General features: G+C 35.7%; 1 non-coding gene across 1 annotated transcript; it reads left to right on the top strand.

Annotated features, from left to right (window-relative positions):
- Window positions 1-6,839: 6,839 nt before the first annotated feature.
- Window positions 6,840-6,913, top strand: TRNAT-GGU (transfer RNA threonine (anticodon GGU)). The gene has a single exon. It is a non-coding gene; the product is annotated as a tRNA-Thr (tRNA).
- Window positions 6,914-23,175: the final 16,262 nt, after the last annotated feature.

Here is a 23,175-nt window from a genome sequence, read left to right as displayed (position 1 = left end):
TTGGTTTTTCATAGCAATTAATGATTTATTGTTTCTCTTCCTAGACATCTACAGGGATGGGTTCTGCAACAGGTTGATAGGAAGAGGTCTTTCTTTTGTTTTCTAGTACGTGTGTGTGGAATGTTTAGTTTCTCTCCGACTGCAGCCTTTTTTTGTCTTATACTGTAGTGTTTTGTTTTCTCTGCACTATTCCATCCTCTCACACAATGCGGGGATTCCCTGGAAGGCACGCTTCTCCTCTGTTAACATTTGGCCTGGGTCATAGGGTACTGCATCCCTGTGGGGATGCGGAGAGCTTTTGAAGTTCCAGAGCTCTTCCTGCACCTGATTCAGAGCCCATGTCTTTCAGCAGTTCTGTTTTCTCTTGCCAGGATCTGCCAGGATAGGTGGGGACAGAGCGGGGTTAGTTGTTAGAATTAGCCGAGAGCAATGGCAGTGACCACCTCCACAGATGGTCCTCCTTCCACAGCTCCCTCCCCTTTGCTGGAGCTAGTTGGGCTGTGAATCTGTGTCTGCGGACCACAGTTCTCAAAACTGCAAATATTGTGTTGTTTGATCTGACACTGCTACTGTTCTGTTTCTAGCACTGGGCAGTTGTGGGCAGGGCAAGCTCTGGGATGGTAGGAATGGGGCGGCTAGTCTCACTGCCTAAGTCTTCTGGTCTCTGTGGCAGTGAGAGCTTAAACCACCATTTTCAGCCTTGTTCCCTCAGTCTTTGCTCCGAGTTCTCTGCTGTGAATGTTAGGTTCAGCCGTGTTATATGCTGTCCCCTCAGCCCTGTGGGCCATAAACGGAGCTCTTTCAGTCCGAGTTCTTCCCTCTCCTGCAGCTGCAGTAGTTCTGGGATGCAGCGAGGTGGAAGCACTGAGGTAGGTCTGCGTCCTTCGCCCTTGTGTCCCTGTCTCAGCAGTTCTCCCTTCCCTCCTCCCCTGTTCGCACAATTTTCCCACCTTTAGATGAATTTAGTAGTGAGATTCTTCTTGCCTGTCTATTGTGCAAGGAGTCCTTTGTAGAGTTATAGTTGTTCGACTTGTTGTAAATTCCAGGAAAGATTTCCAGAGGCTCACCTCATGCTGCCATTTTGATGATCTACTTTAGTATTTTTTTTGCAAGGCAGATATAAATGGTAGAAATTCTTTCAATCTTTGCATATGTATTAGTATCTATTTTGTCCCATCATTTTTTTAAAAAAAAATTTTCTGGATATAGAATGCTTAACAGACTTTTTTTTTTTCCTTCCCACACATTGAGTAGGCCAACCCACTGCCTCCTGGCCCTCATTGATCCTGATTAGAAGTAAGATGTTAACCTCACTTTGGTTCTATTGTTAAGCTGATTATCTCTTGCTGTTTAAAAGTTTCTCTGTGACTTTGTCTTTCCACCTTGTCTACATATCTCTAGGCAGGAGTCTGTTTACATTTACGTATGTTGATTCAATTGAGTTTCTTGGATGTGTACATTAATATTTCTCATCAAATTTGGAAATGTTTTGGTCACTATTTCCTAAAATATTTTCTCTGCTTCTTTATGTCACTCTTCTGACCGTAAGAATCCCATTGTGAGTTAGGGACTGTGTTGCCCCAAGTCTTTACGCTCTGAATATATATATATATATATATATATATATATATATATATATATATATATATATATATATATCAGTATGGATTGTCTCTATTTATTTATTTTCAACTCCAGTGATTCTTTCCACTATCAGCTCAAATCTGCTCCTGAGCCCTATAGCAACTTCATTTTTTTTAAATTAAAGTTTATTGGGGTGACAATTGTTTGTAAAATTACATAGATTTCAGGTGTAGAATTCTGTAATGCATCATCTACATACCACCTAGATGTCAGTTCTCTTTCCATCACCATATATTTGATCCCTTTTACCCTCATCTACTACCCTCCCCCCATTAACCTCTTGTAAACACTGAACTTTTGTCAGTGTCTATGAGTTTTTGTTTCTTCATTTGTCTTGTCTGTTTGTTGTTTTCAGTTTTATATACCACATCTTCTTCATCCAATCATCTATCGAAGGACACTTTGGTTGTTACCATGGCTTAGCCACCATAAATATAGCTGCAGTGAATATCTAAAGCACATATATCTTTTTGGATAAATGTTTTCTGATTTTTTTGGTAGATAACTAGGAGAGAGATTGCTGGGTTATATAATACTTCTATTCTTAATTTTTTGAGAAACTTCCACATTGCCTTCCATAGTGGCTGCACTAATCTGCATTCCCACCAACAGTGTATGAGGGCTCCTTTTTCTCCACGTCTTCACCAAAAATTGTTATTATTTGTCTTGATGATAGCCATTCTAACTGGTGTGGGGTGATATCTCACAGTACCTTTGATTTGCATTTCTCTGATGATTAGTGATGTTGAGCATCTTTTCACGTCTATTGGCCATCTGTATGTCCTCTTTGGAGAAATATCTATTCAGATCTTCTGCCCATTTTTAAATTGGATTGTTTGTTGTTGTTGTTTTTGTTATTCAGCTGTATAAGTTCTTGATATATTTTGGCTATTAGCTCCTTATCAGAGGCATTGTTTGCAAAAATCTTCTCCCATTTGGTTGGTTGCGTCTTTATTTTGTCAATGTTTTCTTTTGCTGTGCAGAAGCTTTTTAGTTTGTTATAGTCCTATTCATTTGTTTTAGCTTTTACTTCCCTTGCCTTTGAAGTAAAATTCATAAAATCCTCTTTGAACCCAAGGTCCATAAGTTTAGTACCTGTGCTTCCTTCTGTGCAGTTTATAGTTTCAGAACTTATTTTGTGGTCTTTGGTCCATTTTGAGTTAATTGTGGTGCATCGTGACAGATAACAATCTAGTTTCATTCTTTTGCATGTGGCTTTCCAATTCTCCCAGAACCATTTATTGAAGAGGTTGTCTTTTCTCTATTGTATGTTTTTGGCTAAATTGTCGTTAATTATCTGCCCATATTTATGTGGGTTTATTTCAGAGTTCTCAATTCTATTTAATCTGTCTGTGTGTCTGTTTTTCTGACAATACCACACTGTTTTGATTACTTTTGCTCTATAGTAGAAGCTCAAGCCAGGGAGTGTGATATCTTCAGCATTATTCTTATTTCTTAGGAATGCTTTGGCTGTTCGAGGTCTTTTGTGGTTCCATACAAATCTGATGATTTTTTGTTCTATTTCTTTAAAAAATGCATTGGGATTTTGGTGGGGATTCCATTAAATCTGTATATTACTTTGGGTAATATGGCCATTTTAACTATGTTGATTCTTCCAATGCATGAACACGGACTCTCTTTCCATTTCTTTCTGTCTTCTTCAATTTCTTTTTAAAAATGTTTTTGTAGTTTTCAATGTATAGGTCTTTCACATCACTAGTTAAGTTTATTCCTAAGTATTTTATTCTTTTTGTTGCAATTGCAAAAGGAATATTTTTGTTTGTTTTCTTTTGTTTGTTTGTTTTTCTGAGATTTCATTGTTAGTGTATAAAAATGCAATGGGTTTTTGTACATTGATTTCGTTGCTGGCAACTTTGCTGTATTCATTTATTGTGTCTAATAGCTTTTTGGTGGTCTTAGGTTTTCTACATATAGCATCATGTCATCTGCAAAAAGTGACAGTATAATTTGTTCATTCCCATATCAAATGCCTTTTGTTTCTTGCTCTTGCCTGAATGCTCTGGCTAAGACTTCCAATACTGCATTGAAAAGCAGTGGTGATATGGGACAGCCCTGTCTGTTTCCTGAATATAGAGCAAAGAGCTTCAGTTTTTCACCATTAATTATGATATTTATTTCACTATTCCAAAAATCAAGTGGCATATGTCTTCCTGCTCCTTTTGAAAGACTAAAGTGATTAGTTATTATCAAATGGATATTTCAGTTAGTGGACATAATTGAATCATTTGTCGTAGCAGTTAATAGTTAGCATAACAACTAATTTTTATATTCTCCATGTCTACATATGAATCTCTAAAATATTTTTGCTGCTTCACATATTTCACACCTTTAAAATGTTATACCAAAAGGATATTTTTTATCAACAAAAATAACTTGTAGTCCTGTACAAAAATGTGCCCTAATTCCTAATTTCCAGGATTCCTAAGGTTTTGTTTGTGTGTTTCCTTATTTTCAATTTGTCCTATGTTACTGTAGTCTTGAGAAAATATCAGATGACTTAATAATATGCAAATATGTAGTTGAGTCTATAATATGCATGGTTTTAAAAGATGTTTTGTCAAGGTTTCCTACATCAATTCATAAATAGCAAAATTATTAACATTAGTAATACTATAAAACTTAGATTGATCGTAATGTATTCACAACCTAGTAAGTGGCTTCTGCTACAAAGTCTGTCCAAGAGAAGCTTACAAGAGCCAATTAACGGTTTTGTCCTAGAAAATTTCCACACTAAGGTGAGAATGGTATTAGGGAAGCTTGTAAATAAATCTGGAAGTAGAGATTAAATGAGTAGACTTATTTAAACTCTTCAGACATTGTTCCAGTATATTTCTACATAGAAATAGCCTAGTTATATATAGTTGTTTTATTTTTAATATGAGAGAGCATGCTTATTATTTTCCTGTTGAGCAGTGAGCAAACTGTTCTAGAAATAATGGAACATTTTTTGTAGGGGGAAAATGGCTTGCAGAAAGAAAATTTTAAAACAATATTTCTTAGAACAAAAACACAACCAACCTGTTTGCATTGCCTATTTTAACTGGTGAAACAAAATCAAGAAAACAATAACTTTATTTCAGACTAAATAATGAGAGTCCATTTCTGGGCCCCTTAGTTTTGCTTTTTATCCTGTATTATCTATGTGACCACATTTTCACTAGCAGGTGCTATTTTTCTATTTGTGAATGAATGAAGCATTAAATTTTAGAATTACAAAGGAATCACTGTATCCATTTAGTTAGGAAAGATAGCATATGGTATGACAATTAAGTTCGCAAACTCATCCTAGAAAAAGTGTTACATACCTCATTGCTGAATATCACTATGATCACCTTCGAAGTATTCTCGTTGGGAAGCTGTGCACCAATGTCAGTTTCCAGTCCACACTTCAAAGCAATTTTGGAACTCTTTTTCTGGAATGGCAATTAGAGCTGTCGTCATATTACCCTTGATGTACTGAATGTCATTGAGATGTCTTCCTTTCAATATGTCCTTTATCTTCGGGTAAAGAAAAAAGTCATTGCAGGCCAGATCAGGTAAGTAGGGAGGGTGTTGCAATACAGTTATTTATTTACTGGCTGAAAACTCCCTCACATATAGTGCTGTGTGAGCTGATACATTGTTGTGATGCAAGAGCCATGAATTGTTGAAACATTCAGATAGTTTTCATCTAACTTTTTCATGCAGCCTTTCCAAATAGTAAACTTGGTTAACTGTTTTTCCAGTTAGTACAAATTTGTAATGAGTAATCCCTTTGATATAAAAAAAGATTAGCAACATCATTGCAACCTTAATTGTCAGACCTCATATGTAAAACTCTATGCCATCCACAATTGATTACTATAAAGCAATCTCTTTCAAGAGAATGGTTAAAAATAAAATTTATGTTTTTATTTCAAATGAGTACTTTTTAAGTATAGGGAAATTTGAATAAAGTATCAAAATGTCACGAATGTAGTTAATAATTCAGGAGATTTATAAAATTTACAGTTCCTGGTTTCCAAGGAACTTGCTTCTCTCTCTCTCTCTCTCTCTCTCTCTCTCTCTCTCTCTCTCTCTCTCTCTCTCAATATAGGGACTAACAATTCTGCTTCTCCCTGCTATATAATCCTGCCATCTCCTCTCACTAGCTTTATGAACATCTATCTCTGTTTTCATCATCTGTAAAATGAGGATAATAGTACCTAACTCATAGCATCTTTGGTTGATATTTGTAAGGTACTTAGAACAGTGTGTTGGATGAGGGTAAAGGGGATCAAATATATGGTGATTGAAAGAGGACTGACTGGGTGGTGAACATACAAAGTGATATATAGATCATGTGTTACAGAATTGTAGACCTTAAACCTATGTAACTTTGCTAACAATTGTCACCCCAGTACTCTTAAATTTTAAAAGTATATGTTGTTTTTGTTCAATAATTCCTTTAATTTGATATCATTTGCACTAAAGATGAAAGGTATGCCATATAGATATTAATATTTGTAATCATCATTTTAACATCGAGTTCAGATATACAAAACGCTTTTTTTTTTCTTAAAAAAAAAGAAAAGGCAATTTGAGTGTTCAGTAAATTTGATCAAACAACATTATCAAAAGCCCACTTTAAGTTGTAGATAATACAGGTGGGTCCTCTATGTTGAATATACCTCATAGGTTTATTAAATATCTGTCTGACATTATGCTTTGTGATTTACACATAGCTCTGATTGCAAAGATGCTTAGATAGTATTTGTATGGTCAATTTAATCAACCTTCAATTTTTCCATTACATACAACTTAAACCATCAGCATAACTTAGCTTTCTTTTTCCAATTGGGAAAAACATACAAGCAAACAAACAAACAAACAAACAAAAAAACAAATGTTTCCCTGTTACCTGAAGAGTATCTAGTAGATAGTAGGCACTCAATAGTTATTGAATGAATGGATGGAAAGATTGATTTGATTCAAAGTTATGTAAAGAACTTCAAAGTGTCATTTATGTCAGCATACTATCGTATATTCAAAGTTAGATTCAAATATGCAAGTTAAACCAGTGCTAATTCATTCCCATACAACTTAGGTCCTAGATAGATGTATAAAACATATGGTTCATTATTATTAGTTCAATCAAGGTTTTGGCACAGATGACATCGGGGAGATGAGAAACAAGACCCTATGACTTTTGGGGTGGCCGGTTAGCTTAGTTGGTTAGAGCATGGTGCTGGTAGCACCAAGGTTGCTGGTTCGATCCCTGCATGGGTCACTGTGAGCTGTGCCCTCCTAAAAAAATAAACAAAGAAGAAGAAAGAAAGAAAGAAAGAAAGAAAGAAAGAAAGAAAGAAAGAAAGAAAGAAAGAAAGAAAGAAAGAAAGAAAGGGAAGAAAGAAAAGAAGAAAGAAAGAAAAAGTCCCTGTGATTTGACACAATATTTCACTTTCCTACAAGTTGTATTTCCATCTTATAGATGTAGTTGAGGGAACATACTACAACTGTTTTTATTCTGCATTATCCATCTTCCACAAATCTGAATGTCCCTTAAACATTCTCACTTGGCATTCATCCAAAAAGAGAGTTGTCAAGTCAAGTTTAAACCAATATAATATGTTAAGAAATTCATCGGATATTTGGTCACAATTCCATGGGTCTACAGTGATGTGAATGTGACACCTCTTAACTTACTTGCAATCATCTATTACTCTGGAACATGCAGACTCATAAAGTCCTGAATTAATCTTCACCGGGAAGAATGCCTAATAAAGAACACAATAATGTGCAGCAGCTTTGGCAATAAATTTGATGAAAGGTTTCCTGAAAGCCACAGCAAAGGGTAAATGAGTCCACTTATTAGCTCTGTGTTGCTGTTATTTATGTTCTGTGACTCACAGGGAGATGAGAGATTTTATTTTGCTGCCTGGGCCTCCTTCCCAGGGTTTTAGCATGTTGGTGCTTTGGGACCAGCATTTGTTTACGAAGTAGGAAAATTTTTTCATCTTGGGAAATGTGTATCTTTCTTTACAAAAGAATTGTGCACAGTGTTTTTTGTTGTAGTTGTTATTGTTTCGGGGTGGTTCATTTTTTTTAAACTTAATATTAATACCTTGGAGTATGGGAACTGATGTATATTGGTGGCATGGGGGTTTTGAACCGAGTTATAAGGGGAAACAAGCTCATCACACATGGGACCTGAAATAATTCCTCGTGAAGCACATTTGAGAGGAGAGAATCAAAGTGAATTAAGTGCAAGTTTTGTTAAATATCTTTCCAACAATATTCTGGCTTTATATCAATTAAATGTCTGATAACTGTAGAAAATATGTCATCTCATTTTTACTAGCATCTGTTGGGGGATATATGAACGTATTCAAAATTTGATACTTACACTTTACAGGTAATTTTTAAATTAGATTATTTTCAGAGTTGAGTTGAAGGAATGATTATGGTTCATTACGCTTTGTGTTCATAATTGAGTTCTTCTCATGGCACAGTTGAAGAAGGAGAACAATAACCCAGGAAAACTATGACCATACATCCCTTATTCCTTTAGGATTTTTTTATTGATCATTTCACTTTCAAACTCATAAATACCTGGGGTCATTAATGCCATTCCCTGAATGTGTATTCTTTCATTACTGTCAGTACTGCTTTGGGCTCTACTTTTTGCTTTTCCATTATTATGTTATTGTCATTAGCATTTTTAAGAAAATAAAGATAATTATATTCATTGAGGCTTTACCCGAGTACTTGAACTTGCATTTTATGGTATTATTTTTTTTTTATATTATATTTTAATTAGGCAGCATTCTGAGCTCCAGAGTTGGGGTGGGGAGAAAGAGACAGAGAGATGAAGGTAATGCGGTAATTATCATTAATCATTATGTGTTAAGTTTTTATTTTGTATTAATCCCCTGTATCTTCTATATGTCCCATGCCTATATTAATATGATTTTGTAAGCACAGAGACTAGTCATATAACTCCGACTAGAAGAATTTGATGTTATTAATTCAAAATGTAATTCAAGTGATAGATTATTCATGAAATATTTAGAAAAGAAACATATTCCTTTTCTCTAGAATAAAGACTTAAGGTTGTGAGCATTAACACATTAACGAATGAAAGTTATACAACCTAAGAAAGGGTGAAAACAGGTTTTGAGTAAATTCCGGGTTTGATTGTTACAAAAATCTAAAATTTAAATGTGGGTCTTCCTCCATGGGAGTAAGTAGAGCTCACTTCAAAGTTCAAATTATTGACATTTACTCACACAATCAACAAATGTAGATTTAATGCCACTTTGTGTAAGGCACTGCTGCACATAATATAGAGGAGAATAATTCATGGCCTCCTGCTCTCAAGAGGTTTAGAGTCTATAAACATAGGAAAAAGCAATCTTAATATGATGTGAAATTAAGCACAGATTTAAGATGGACTGGTTTCATGGGCAATTTTTTTATGAAAAATACTAAGAAACGAGGGATTCATTATGAAAGTAATAATTAGGAAAGATATTCAAGAGCAAGTAATATGTGAAACTGAAAAATAAGTGGCTTATTAATTCAACAAGTGAAAAGTTGGAAGGAGGTCATTTGTTTCTGGAGTGAAGAAAAGAAGCAGAGGCACAGAGGTATGAAAATATATATCATGTTTGAGTAGATACAAATAGATTTTCTGAGATAGACTTGATGGGACAAGTAACCAATTGGTATTTTGGTGGTGAAAAGAGAGAGATGAAACCTTGTTTTGAGGATAGAAATCCAGGGAAAGATTTTTAGAGTAAATGAAAGAATTGACTATTAGTTGGCAGACTGGGAAGATAGAAGTCATTGTTGACTGTTGTAATATATCTTTCTGTTTTATTGCATTGACATATTCATGTTCAGTTTTGAAAGGAGACAGCGTTTTGTTAATAGAACTGTTATTAAGAAATACTATCTGAAGAATAAATTACTTTGGGTAAAGGGAAAAGGCTGGGACTTTGAAATGGGGAATGGACTCCTATTTGGTTTAGAAAATAAATTGTTTCATCAACATTTTCTACAGCAAGTTTTTCAGGATGAATAAATAAGGGTCATGTGGTGTGTGTGGGAGGAATATTAGGTTAAGCAAATACATTTGGAGATCTCTGGGTTCAGGAGGTTAAATGATTTATTACTGCTGCTCATAGCCCTGTCTTTAATATACCAGTAGCACAGTGAATATTCTAGAAAAGAATGTCCAGGATTCCCTAAAGCTGACATATTTTTTTCCCCTTCACAACATCTCAGAATAAGTGCTCCACAAAAAATTATTTTAGGAAACATGACCTTATATCCATGATTTTCTAAAATAAAACCTGCCAAAATAATTCATTAACTATATGATAGTCTCCAATTTGAAAGTTTCGTTCAAAGAATATGATATGCCCACTACTTAATTGCCACCATGAAGTCAATGTATTGTATTTTTCATTGCTCATTTTATGCCTCACAGCAGTAATATTTTTACTACATTCATGCTGCTTAAAACACCCAAAGAAGAGTTGGAGGTAAAATGATTAAAGTTCTCAGTTCTACAAAATTTAATGGCTCCCTGGTGGGATTCATTTCCAAAGAGACTGGATATCTACTATCTAATCTGTTTAGCACTTTAGAAACATCCAGACCAAAAGCCCATGAAAACGAAAAACTGTAGGAAGAAGAGTATGGATAATGTTTACTTAGAGTTTGTATTTTTAAATCTATTATGTGTAGCAAAGGAAACTGCTTAAACATCTGTAATTGTGTTGTCCTTGAATGCTGGTTAGCGTTTTCTTTAGATCCTTGTTTTGTTTTGTCTTCAATTAAAGTTTGTTGGGGTGACAATAGTAATGTTACATAGATTTCAGGTGTACAGTTCTGTAATACATCATCTATAGATCATATTGTGTGTTCATCACCCAGAGTCAGTTCTCTTTCCATCACCACATATTTGATACTCTTTACCCTCATCTACCACCCCCCTTGCCCCTTACCCTCTGTAGATCCCTGTTGTTTTAAGCTGGTATAGTTTTGGGTAGGTGTGGTACAGAGTAGAGTGTCATTGAAATGATAGAATGTTTACTTAAATTATTATTTTTGATTTATGGTAAGAAGTATTGTTTCTTTAATAATAAAGTAGGACAAGGGAAAACTTCTAGCAAACAGTTGAATATGGGTTCCACCACAGAAACTGAGGTAGGAGGGTGGTTAAAATTACTTATTTTTGGCACATTGAAGAGTTTGATACCAACTAATCTGCCTAATGGAACCAGAAAAATAATCATGGCTACTTTCTGGGGTGCTAATATATGGAATAATAAGGTCTCACACACACCATACTTGCTGCAAATAAGTAAATTGATGAAAACATTGTTTTTTAAAGCCACATATCTTCAATATCGTCACTCATTTTTTAGAGATGTTCATTTATGCAAATGAGGATGCTCTTCTAAATGGTTTAGGGCTGTACTGTCTACTTTAACACTACAATATGGGGGATTGTTTAGAGGATGATACCTCATACAGAGTAAATATTCATGCCAGAATATATGAAGGAAGAAAGGAAGGGAAGAGGAAAGAAGGAGGAGGGAGGAGGGAGAGAGAAAAAAAGACAAATAAGAGAATGTGTTTGAGATTAATTTTGCAGAGTTCATGCAACGATCTTCCAATGGTGGTTCTACATGATTAAACCAGACGTGACATTCCTAATGGTATAGGAAAATGTCTGACATTAAAAATCAAGTGATATAGTCTCCATTATAAAAGAAGAACATATCATGATGACATAGGGCCCTGAACAACACATTAGCATAGCACAGAAAAATAGTGTTCAAACTATTTGTTGCAGAGCAATGCACTACATCAACTATGGTAGCAATGAAGATTAATGTTGTGTAGATTACACACACACACACACACACACACACACACACAGGAGTACTCTTGCTCAGAATATTTTGCATTTAGAGATATAGGGGCTTGGATTAGAAGACGTTTGGGTAGAAAATGGTTTACAACTCTGGGAATCATGGTCTAATAAATTCATTAAAATACTCAGTTACAGATTTCTAAAGTATTGTTTGGGAAAGGAAGTATTATAAGGCAGAATTAGCATCATTACAACCATGTTTGTGTATCCATCTGTAAATAAGAGATATGTTAGTTTTTTCAAAGAAGAAAATAATTTGAAAGCTTGAGGAACCCAAGTAGGTTCTTGCAGGAAAGCTTGATTAGCAATATTAATTGGAAAATGTCAGTGCCCTGTAAGTAATATGAAATATGATGCTACAAATGAGTCCAAACATCCCTCACAGTGATTAAGCTATCTATCAGTTCAAAATTGATTTTGCCACTGCAATTTTCCTACCTTAATGGAAATATATTTTTCTTCAATTATATGCATCATTTCATTGAATCAACAAAGTATTAATTGATAGAGATACTTAAGAAATTCCTCACCTTCTTCCAATGTCCTTCCTCTACTTTTGCTTATCTTTGTCCTGTCTTCCTTTTCACTCCGGTTTCTCATCTTCATTTTCTTCATTTAATAAAAATTATAGTTACCATTTATTGAACATAGATATTGTTCCAAATGTTTGTACAATTCTTCATTTATTCCACAAATACATTTGAACATTTCTAAGTCATAGAAACTATTCTAGGAAACAACATCTTTGTATACATAGAGCTTATATTGCACTTGAGGAAAGGAATAAGCATGTAAATGAATAAACTGATTATAGATTATATTAGGTGCGCTAAAGGATGTAAACAGGGTGATGAAACAGTTTAAAGGGTGTGAGGGGTTAAGAAAGACCTCTCTGAGAAGGTGACATTTGGGTTGAGATGCAAAGAAGTCAGCCATACAAGAATCTGGGGTCAAAACATTCCAGGCATAGGTTACAAAGTAGTTTAGGAAGTTAGAGAGGGAGGACTGTTTGGCTAAAGCTCATGAGGAAGAATGACATGAGATGATGTTAGAGAACTAAATAATCAGGAACTAGATTATTTAGAAACTTTATAGGCTAATGTAATACATATGGATTTTGTCCTGAGAAATGGCACTCCATTGAAGTATTTTACACAAGGAAAATATATGATCTCATTTGTATTTTTAAAATTTCCTTCTATTACTGGTCAAGATGGTGGAATAGGTAAATGATGGGCTTGCCTCCTCTCAAAACCACATCAAAATTACAACTAAACTAAGAAAAACCATCATTGAGAACTTCCTAAAGTCTACCTGAACATACATACTATAACTAAGAATATACAGAAGAAGCCACATCAAGACTGGTAGGAGTGGCAAAGATGCAGAAGAAGCTGGTCCCACAGCCACATTAGAAGTTAAAACTCAAGACACTTGTCTTAGCTGCAGAGGACCCCTGAGGAGTGAGGGGGCCCAGCCACACACTAAGCTGCCCAGCCACACACCAAGCTCCCCAGCCCAGGTTTCCAGAACTGGTAAGAGAAGTCTCCATAACTCCTGGCTGTCAAAAAACAGAGGATACTGTGGCTTAGTAAAACCGAGGTTTGCTGGAGTCCCAGGCATTCCTTTTAAAATGCACACACATGGATTTACTCATTGACAGACTTACTCTCTCTGAACTCCAGTGCTGCTGCAATAGCTCAAAAGATGCCAGGGACATATGGGGAGGAACTAAATTATCTGGCTTTCGGACAAGATTGGAGAGGCAGCGTTCTCCCAGAGACAAGATTCAGAAATCACATAGAAGCAGCATCTGGCTTTGGCATGCCCCATAGATCTTGCTAAATAACCTCAGGCCCAGCATTGGCAGCAGCCAGCTGTGGTTTACAGCTAAGCCTCTTCCAGACAGCTCCAAGCCCTGTATAAGTGGCAACTATCTGCAGATCACTTTTTAGCCCACACTAAGTTGCCCTGGGCAGGACACAGGCAGCAGCAGACAATGGCCTCCGCCAGAGCCCATCCCAAGAGGCCCCATAACCAACACACCTAGTGGCCAGCTTCCAAGCACACTAGAGCACCACCTAACCACCTCCACAAATGGAACATTGAAAGGGGTAACTGAGAAAGCACCAGAGCCCTGTTAAAGTGAATTCTGCTCCATAGGATCAACCCCTGAAAAACAGCTCCTCCACTGTATTCATGGTCAGTACTCAAAACTAATTAGACTGAGCGTCAGTCCCTCCCACTGATACATAAACAAAAAAAGGTTTAACTACCACAGGAGGGCACACAACAAACCACACAATGGACACACCTACAGAACCTGGTTCAAGTGACCAGAGAAACACTTCTGCTGGGCCCCACAGGACCCCTACTACATAAGACCAATCTACTAAGACCAAGAGACACAACAGCTCTGCCTAATACATTGAAACAAAAACAGGGAGGCAACCAATATTGGGAAACAAAGAAACATGTCCCAAGGGCCTGCCCGGTGGCTCAGGTGGTTGGAGCTCTGTGCTCCAAAAGTCGAGGTCGCCAGTTCCGTTCACACATGAAACAGTAAGCTGCATCCTCTATAGCTAAGATTGTGAACAGTGGCTCTCCCTGGAGCTGGGCTGCCGTGAGCAGTCGGAGGTTGGCGTGAGCTGCCATGGGCTGCCGTGGGCTGCTTTGTGGCCGGTGGCCAGCATGAGTGGCTGGCAGCTATTGTGAGCAGCCAGCAGCCTGCAAGAGCTGCCATGAGCTGCCGTGAGCTCATGGAGCATTGGAGCAGCCGACCAATGACCAGTGACCAAATGCCTCAGCCGGGGAGAGTGCAAGGCTCATAATACCAGCATGGGTCCTACACAACTAGACTGAGAAACAACGGCTTTATCCGGAGTGGGGGGGGGGGAATTGTCCCAAATGAAAAACAGAACATAGCTCCAGAGAAAGAACTAAACAAATTGGAGACAAGCAATCTAAGATACAGAATTCAAAACAATGGTTGTATGGATGCTCAGTGATCTCAGGGAAAACTGCAACAGAGAAATATGAAACATAAAAATAGAGGTAAAAAAACATAAAAAAGAATGAGTGAGAAATGAAGAATACAAGAACTGAAATAATATGGGGAGTGCCAAAAATATGTATACAAGTGGACACTTTGGTCAACGTTGCTCAAGCAGTAGTTCAACATAATCAGAAGTGTCTGGACACTGATGCTAACCACGTTGAGCACCAAAGATTCCACTCAAAACTATGAGAACTGATAAATGAATTTTTAGAAAGCAGCAGGGTACAAAATATATATATATATAGTGTAACATCATCTGCAAATAATAATTTTTTTTTCTTCCTCTTTTCTAATTTGGATGTCTTGTATTTTATTTTTCTTGTCCGATTCCTCAGGCTAGAACTTCCAGTACTATGTTGAATAAAAGTGGTGAAGGTTGACACTTGTTTCTGATTTTAAGGGGAATACTTTTAGCTTTTTCCCATTGAGTATGATACTAGATATACATTTGTCATATATGGCCTTTATTATGTTGAGATATGTTCCCTCTATTCCCACATTTCTGAAAGTTTTTATCATGAATAGATGCTGAATTTTGTCAAATGCTTCTTATGCATCTATTGATATGATTACATGATTTTTATGTTTCATTTTTTATGTGGTGTATCACGTTATTTGATTTGCAGATATTAAACCAACCTTGTGTAAAAAGAATGAATCTCAATTAATCATGGTGTATGGTATTTTTAAAGTATTGCTGAATTCAGTTTGCTAATATTTTGTTGAGGATTTTTGCATCTATGTTCATTGGAGATATTGGCCTATGGGTTTTTCTTTCTTTCTTTCTTTCTTTCTTTCTTTCTTTCTTTCTTTCTTTCTTTCTTTCTTTCTTTCTTTCTTTCTTTCTTTCTTTCTTTCTTTCTTTGTTTTTGACTGTCTTTGTCTGGTTTTGGAATCAGAGTAATCATGATCTCATAAAATGACCTTGGGAGATTTCTCTCCTCTTGAATTTTGGGGAGTAGTTTGAGAAGAATAGGTGTTGATTTTTTATAAAATATTTGGTACAATTCACCTGTAAATCCATTGGGTCCAGGACTTCTGTTTGTTAGGAGCTTTTTGATTAGTGATTCTATTTCATTTGTAGCAATCAGTCAGGTCAGATTTTCTATTACTTCTTGATTCAGCCTTGGAAAAGTGTATGGTTCTAGGAATTTATCCATTTTTTCCAGATTGTCATATTTGTTGGAATATAGCTGCGCACAATATTTTCTTATTTTCCTTATTTATTTGTTTGTTTGTTTGTTTGTTTGTTTACTATTCCTGTGGTGTCTGTTGTCATTTTTGTTTCATTTATAATTTTATTTATTTGGGTCCTCTACTTTTTTACTTGATGAGTTTGGTTAAACATTTGTCAATTTAGTTTATCTTTTTGATGAACCAGCTCCTGCTTTCATTGGCCTTTTGTATTTTTTTCATCCTCTCTTTTATTTATTTCCACTCTAATTTTTATAGTTTTCTTCCTTGTACTCACTTTGGGCTTTTTTGCAGATTTTTTCCCCAATTCTCTTAGTTGTAAAATTAGACTGTTTATTTGAGATTTTCTTTGTTCCTTCAGGAAGGCTTGCATTGCTATGAATTTCCCACTTTTGAAAGATGTCTATGTGTGCCATAAATTTTGGGTCATTTTGTTTTTATTTTCATTTGTCTCAAGGTACTTTTTGATTTCTTTCTTTATTTCATTGTTGACCCATTCAGGATTTAGTAGAATGTTATTTAGCTTCCAAGTGTTTCTGTGTTTTTCAGTTTTGTTTTGTTTTGTTTTCTTGTAATCGATTTCTAGTTTCATACCATGGTGGTCAGAGACGACACTTGATATAACTTCAATATTTTAAAATTTATTGAGAAGTGTTTTGTGGCCTAACATGTGATCTATCTTGAAAAATGTTCCAATTGCTATTGAAAAGAATATGTATTCTGTTGCTTTGGGATGAAATGCTCTAAAAATATCAATTAAATCCATCAGTTCTATTGTGTCATTTAAGGCTGTTGTTTCTTTGTTGAATTTTTGTTTGGAACATCTGTCGATTGGTGTCAGTGGGGTGTTAAATTCCCCTTCTATGATTGTGTTACTATCAATCTCTTCCTATATATGGGTCAATATTTGTTTTATATATTTAGCTTCTCCAATGTTGGGTGTATAGATATTAACTAGGGTTATATGCTCTTGTTGGATTAATCCCTTTTTCAATTTGTAATGTCCTTCTTTCTCTGTTATTATAGTCTTCATTTGAAAGTCTATTTTGTCTGATATAACTATTGCTACACCAACTTGTTTTCTGTTTGTATGAAATATATTTTTCTATTGCTTTACTTTAAGTCTATCTGGTCTTTCAATCTGTGGTGTGTCTCTTGTAGACAGAAAATATATGGGTCTTGTTTTCTTATTTATTCACCCTACGTCTTTTTATTGGAGCATTATGTCCGTTTACATTTAAAGTGATTATTGATAGGTACATTGTTTTTTCCATTTAATCATTCATATTATTGATCTCCTTTTGTTTGTTTGTTTCCTGCCTTCTTTTTCTTTAAGAAGTCCTTTTAACATTTCTTATAATTCTGGCTTGGTGGTAATGAGTTCGTTTAGCTTTTTTTTCCTTTCTTTCGGGGAAGCTCTTTATCACTCATTCAATTTTAAATGATAGTCTTGCTGGGTGTAGTATTTGTGGTTTTAGGCCCTTGTTTTTCATCAATTTGAATATTTCCTTACACTCTCTTCTGGCCTTCAAAGTTCCTGCTGAGTAATCAGCTAATAGTGTAATGGGAGCGCCCTTGTAAGTAACTAGTTGTCATTCTCTTGCTACTTTTAGGGTTCTCTCTTTGTCTTTAACTTTTGCCATTTTAATTATAATGTGTCTTGGAGTGGGCCTGTTTGGATTCATCTTATTTAGGACACTCTGTACTTCCTGGGCTTCTATGTCTATTTCCTTTACCACATTAGGGAAGTTTTCAGTCATTATTTCTTCAAATAGGTTCTTAATCCCTTGATCTCTCTTCTTCTTCTCATATTCCTATGAGAGTGTTCTTATGCTTGATGTTGTCCCAGAGGTCCCTTATTTTATCTTCAGTTTTTTTTTCTCTTTTATTTTTCTTGCTCCAATTGGGTGTTTTCCGCTACCTTGTTGTCTAAACTGCTGATTTGATCCTGTGCTTCATCTACTCTGTGGTTGATTCCTTCTAGTGGATTTTTCATTTTAGTTATGGTGTTTTTTTTTTTTTTTTTATTTCTGACTGATTCTTTTTTATGGTTTCTATGTCCTTCTTTATCCTCACTATGTCTTTGTTGAAGTTCTCACTAAGTTCTTTAAGCATTCTTATAGCCAGTTTTTTAAACTGTGTCCCTGGTAGTTTTGTTGTCTCCATTTCATTTAGTTATTTTACTGGAGGTTTCTTTTGTTCTTTTATTTGGGATCTATTTATTTGTTTCTTCATTGTGACTGCCTAAGTCTGTTTCTGTCTATGTCAGTACGAAAGTAATTGTGGTTTAAAAGGTTAAAAACAATTGCCAAAACCGCAATGACTTTTATACCAACCTAATATTAGGTAGGTTTCTTATGTCTCTCAGTTTTTTCCAGGATTCCTTATTTAGCACTCATATGTGTCTTGTATGGTCCAGTGGTGCAGTCTTGATGATCACCTTTACATGTGTTTTGGGAATGTCCCTAATGTGTGTTTCTTGTATTCTCATGTTATAGTTGAGCCTTGATTGCTTTTGGCACATCAGTGGGTGTGATTGACTCCCAGGCTTACTGGTTATACAGAATGGCTATGCCTACAATGTATGAGCTTCTGTTTGGGGGCTGACCTCTCAGAGCAGAATCACCCTGATGGGCCTTTTTGCCTATTGAGCCAATTTTGTGGGTATGCCACTGGTGGGTCTAATCAGGTAGTGCTCAGTGTGGTCTGAAGCTGGCCTCTGGGTGTGCTTTTTCTGATGACTCTTGGGAGGCTTCTGTGCAGGCCAATTTCAGCCTTGCCTTTGACTGGCCCAGGGCTACCTGGTAGGAACCACAAAGCTCTATGTGGTTAGTTGCTGCCTTCGTTGTACCTGAAGTTGTGTGTGGGTGGCCTTGTTGTGAACCAAGGCTGGCTACCACTAGTATTGTGCCTTGGGTAGCTTAGGACAGGGCAGGAACCCAGGGCATCACTAATATGTGCACATGCAGATTTTACCAGACCAATGCATTCTCAGATTTGGCCCTTTGGGGGAGGATTAAACATAGAAAAGATGTTGCTCTCCTGTAGGCTACATGTGAGGCAGGCTTCATATAGGCAAAAAGCCCTCACCCTATAGCCACACAATTCAGTATTTTCCCATATGTCTCTGCTTCATCTTGAGTTAGTGCCCCTGAACCAGAGCCCAGGTGTGTTTGCAAGCAATTGAGTCTATTTGAAAGCCCTTTAAGAGGACGTCTTGTTTTCCAGCTGCCTTTTCTGTCACTGGGATGGACAAAGTCCTCACCGTTTTCACAGCAAATGTTGTGGAACTGCTCTTCTCAGTACAGGACCCCTCAGTTGGGGAGCCCAGTGTGGGGCTGGGACCCTTCTCTTTTCATGAGGGACTTCCACCACCAAGGAGTGTCTCCTGGTGTTCAATCACTACTTTTAAGTTTGAATCAGTTAGTTCCATGTCTCCACCCCTCCTACCGGTCTTAATGTGACCTTTTCTTTATATCTTTTGTTATAGGGTTTCTGTTCAGGTAGTCTTCAGATGATTCTTGAAGTTGATTCTTCTATTATTTAGTTGCAATTTTGATGTGATCCTGGCAGAGAGTAGCCATAGTGCTTACCTAAGCCACCATCTTGGATCTTTCCTAGCAAAGCTGTAATTTAGAATTGAAAGAAAGATATAGAGCTTTCCTGACTAGAAAATGCTAAAGGAGTTCATCACAACCAAACCAGTATTACAAGAATTGTTAAAAAAAAAAAAAAAAAAAAAAAAAAACTTCTTTAAGAAGAAGAAAATATTTTGGATATTAGCTCCTTATTGGAGGCATTGTTAGCAAAAATCTTCTCCCATTCGGTTGGTGGCCTCTTTATTTTGTCGATGGTTTCTATTGCTGTGCAGAAGCTTTTTAGTTTGGTATAGTCCCATTCATTTATTTCAGCTTTTACTTCCCTTGCCTTTGGAGTCAATATTCATAAAATGATCTTTGAACCCAAGGTCCATCCTCTCAATAAACTTTAAAAAATAAAATAAAAAGAAGAAATATATATATATATATATATATATATATATATATATTCATAATAACATAGCAATAACTGCATAACTATCAATGATTACTTTTGAGTGAAAATGGATTAAATGCTCCAATCAAAAGATATAGGGTGGCTGATAGATAAGAAAACAGGACCTGTATATATGCTGCCTACAAGAGACTCACTTCAGATCAAAAGACACACACAGACTGAAAGTAAAGGAATGTAACAAGATATTTCATCAAAATGGGAATGAAGAAAAAAGTTGGGGTAGCAATACCTATACCAGAAAAAATAATCTTCAAAACAAAAGTTATAATAGGAGACACAGAAGGACCCAGTAATTCCACTTCTGGGTATTTATCCAAAGAAATCCAAAACACCAATTCAAAAAGACATATGAATCCATATGTTCATGCATGATTGTTTACACTAGCCAAGCTATGCAAGTATCCTGGGTGTCCATCAATGGTTGAATGAATAAAGAAGAGGTGGTATGTATTTACAGTGGAATATTACTCAGCCATAAAAACCAAAGATTGCTATCTACAACATCTACAACATCATGGATGGTCATAGAGGTCATAGAGGTTGAGTGGGGTATGTGAGACAGAGAAAGATATATGCCATATGATTTCACTTATATGTGGAATGTAAAGAACAAAATAAAAGAACAAAGAAACAAACAAAACTTGTACAGAAAACAATATGATGGTTGCCAGATGGGAGGGTTGCTGGAGGCCTGGATAAAAAGAGGCAAGGTGTTAAGCAGTACAAATTGGTAGTTAAAAAAGAGTCACGGGAATGTGAAGTATAGCATAAGGAATATGCTCAGTAATTTTGCAATAACTATGTATGGTGTCAGATGGGTACTAGATTTGTCAGGGTGATCACTTCGTAAATTATATAAATTTAGCCTCACTATTTTGTATACCTGAAACTAATATATATATATATATATATATATATATATATATATATATATATATATATATATAGTAAGTCAACTGTAATTTAAAAAAATAAAAAATATATTTTAAAAAAAAACTTTAATTTTTCTTCTTCTATTCATTGTGGGGAGAATAGATAGTGAGGGTCAAAAATGGAATCAGGGAGCCCTTTTAGGAAGCTGTTGAATTAGTTCAGTGTCATAGTAGATGTTGTATTGGATCATAATGGTAGTTCTAGAAATAGTGAGAAGGGAACTTTTGGGGGACTTGTTTTAGAAATAAAACCATAATATTTGGGAATGCTTTACTTAGATTTGGAGAATAAAGGAAAGGAAACATTAATGATGAAATCTAGTTTTCAGTTTATGGAACTAAAATTTACTGTAGAACATTTAGTAAACTGAGGATAAGTGAATGAGCAGCAAGTTATTTTGGATGAAAATCAGGAAGGTTTTTTGTGGTTTTTTTTTGACACATTAACTTTGGATGTCTATTGAATATCTGAGTATCAATGTCAAAGAAATTGTAAAATAAAAATATGGACTCAGGATCGAGGTCTGTGTTGTAGAATTAAATTTGGAAATCATCTAAATATGAGTATTATTTAAAGGCATGTTGTAAAATTAAATTACTTAGGAAATGATTATACAGGAAAAAGAAGAGTGGAGTATAGAGAAAACAGAGGAAAATGAAAGAGAAAGACCCCAAGAATGAGTTCTCAGACACACCAGGTTTCAAGATTGTAGGGAGAAGTCTGAGTTCCAAAAGGAGCCTGAGAAGGGTCAAGGAACTCAGTAGACAGTAAAGAAGACGTGGTGTCTCAGAAGTAAAGAGAGGAAAATGCTTCAGGAGGGTATGATCTGCTTGGTTTAATGCTGCTGGGAGGGTAATATGGAAGTCATTTTTAACCTTGACAGTTGCTGTTTTAGTGACGTTCTGAGTGTAGAAGTTTGAAATAGAAAAACTAGTGAACAGGAGATGTGAACGTATTTAGTCCTTGGAACAAACTTGGTGACTAAGAAACCTGGGGACTATTACCATTTAACAGATGAGAATATTGAGATTCAGGGAGATTAGGTAATTCATTAAACATCACGGGAAATTTACTGTATCAGTGCTTCTAATGTTCACTTAATAGAATTTGTAAGATGACTACTCCAAAACCTTTTAAGTTTTTAAGCTGTCTTTAAGAATGGGCAGGCTTCAAGAGGGTTGCTGGCATTATTCAATATATCAATTTTTATTTCATAAAAGACAACTTCTGCTGAAGTGTATCACCTGCTTGGATTGTGGGAGTAGGGCTGGCTGATATTCTATGGTGCTGAATTTCCAGTTTTAAGTTCTTTTTGAGACTAGCAAACAGTTATTGACTTCAGAGCCTGTGCTAGTACATTACAGAGAACATAAACCTCTGTTTTTCACAACTGATATTTTACCTTATGAGTTTGGAGATGTGCCTATCCACAAACTGCCAGATGGCATTGAAACACCCATTGCTACTGACTCAAGGGCAATTACATGCACAAACTAGAAATAAACAGCTTTTGACAAAAGAAGCCCTTGCTAGCATTAAAAACTCAAGATATCCCACAATTGCTTTGTGTTCACATATTAATTACAAGTGTCTTTGGAGATTCTTCACAGGGTAAACCACAATGTTAATTATGCCACCATAGTCACAGTACCTGAGTATTTTAGGCAAAAATAAATTGCTATTCTATGAACAGTTGTCTGCCACTTTATACCTCAGATGATAATATGTCGTCTCTATGGAAGCACTGATGTTAAAAGATCTCCCTAACTCACATCTTCTGGCTGATCAAATTGTACAGATAATGGAATTTTAGACTGTACATGGTTTTAATTTCAGTAAGGATTAGGTATTCCTTAGAGAAGCTTCCTAAAATAATCAAGTCATTTGTGTACCATATAGAAAACTGACATTGAAGACTTGTCTTACAGATTGTACCGTGGTTATTGCAAAAATACCCAAAAGTTAATACAACTGTGTTTTGGCTACACAACCTACCATTTTCCCCAAAAAATAAGACCTAGCTGGACAATCAGCTCTAATGCATATTTTGGAGCAAAAATTAATATAAGACCCGGTTTTGTATTATATTACATTACATTACATTATATTATTATATTATGATATGATATGATATATGACATTATATGATATGATATGATATGATATGATATGATATGATATGATATGATATGATATGACATGATATGATAAAGACCGATATTATATTGTAATAAAATAAGACTGAATCTTATATTAATTTTTGCTCCAAAAGACACCTTAGAGCTGATTATCTGGCTAGGTCTTATTTTCAGGGAAACATGATAAGTATACCTGGGAATTTTCTATACAAAAACATTGGCAA

The sequence above is a fragment of the Rhinolophus sinicus genome, chromosome X, assembly GCF_036562045.2.
Source record: "Rhinolophus sinicus isolate RSC01 chromosome X, ASM3656204v1, whole genome shotgun sequence".
NCBI classification, from domain to species: Eukaryota; Metazoa; Chordata; class Mammalia; order Chiroptera; family Rhinolophidae; genus Rhinolophus; species Rhinolophus sinicus.
The sequence above is the reverse complement of the archived record's forward strand: the minus strand, read 5'-3'. Positions and strand labels throughout refer to the sequence as shown.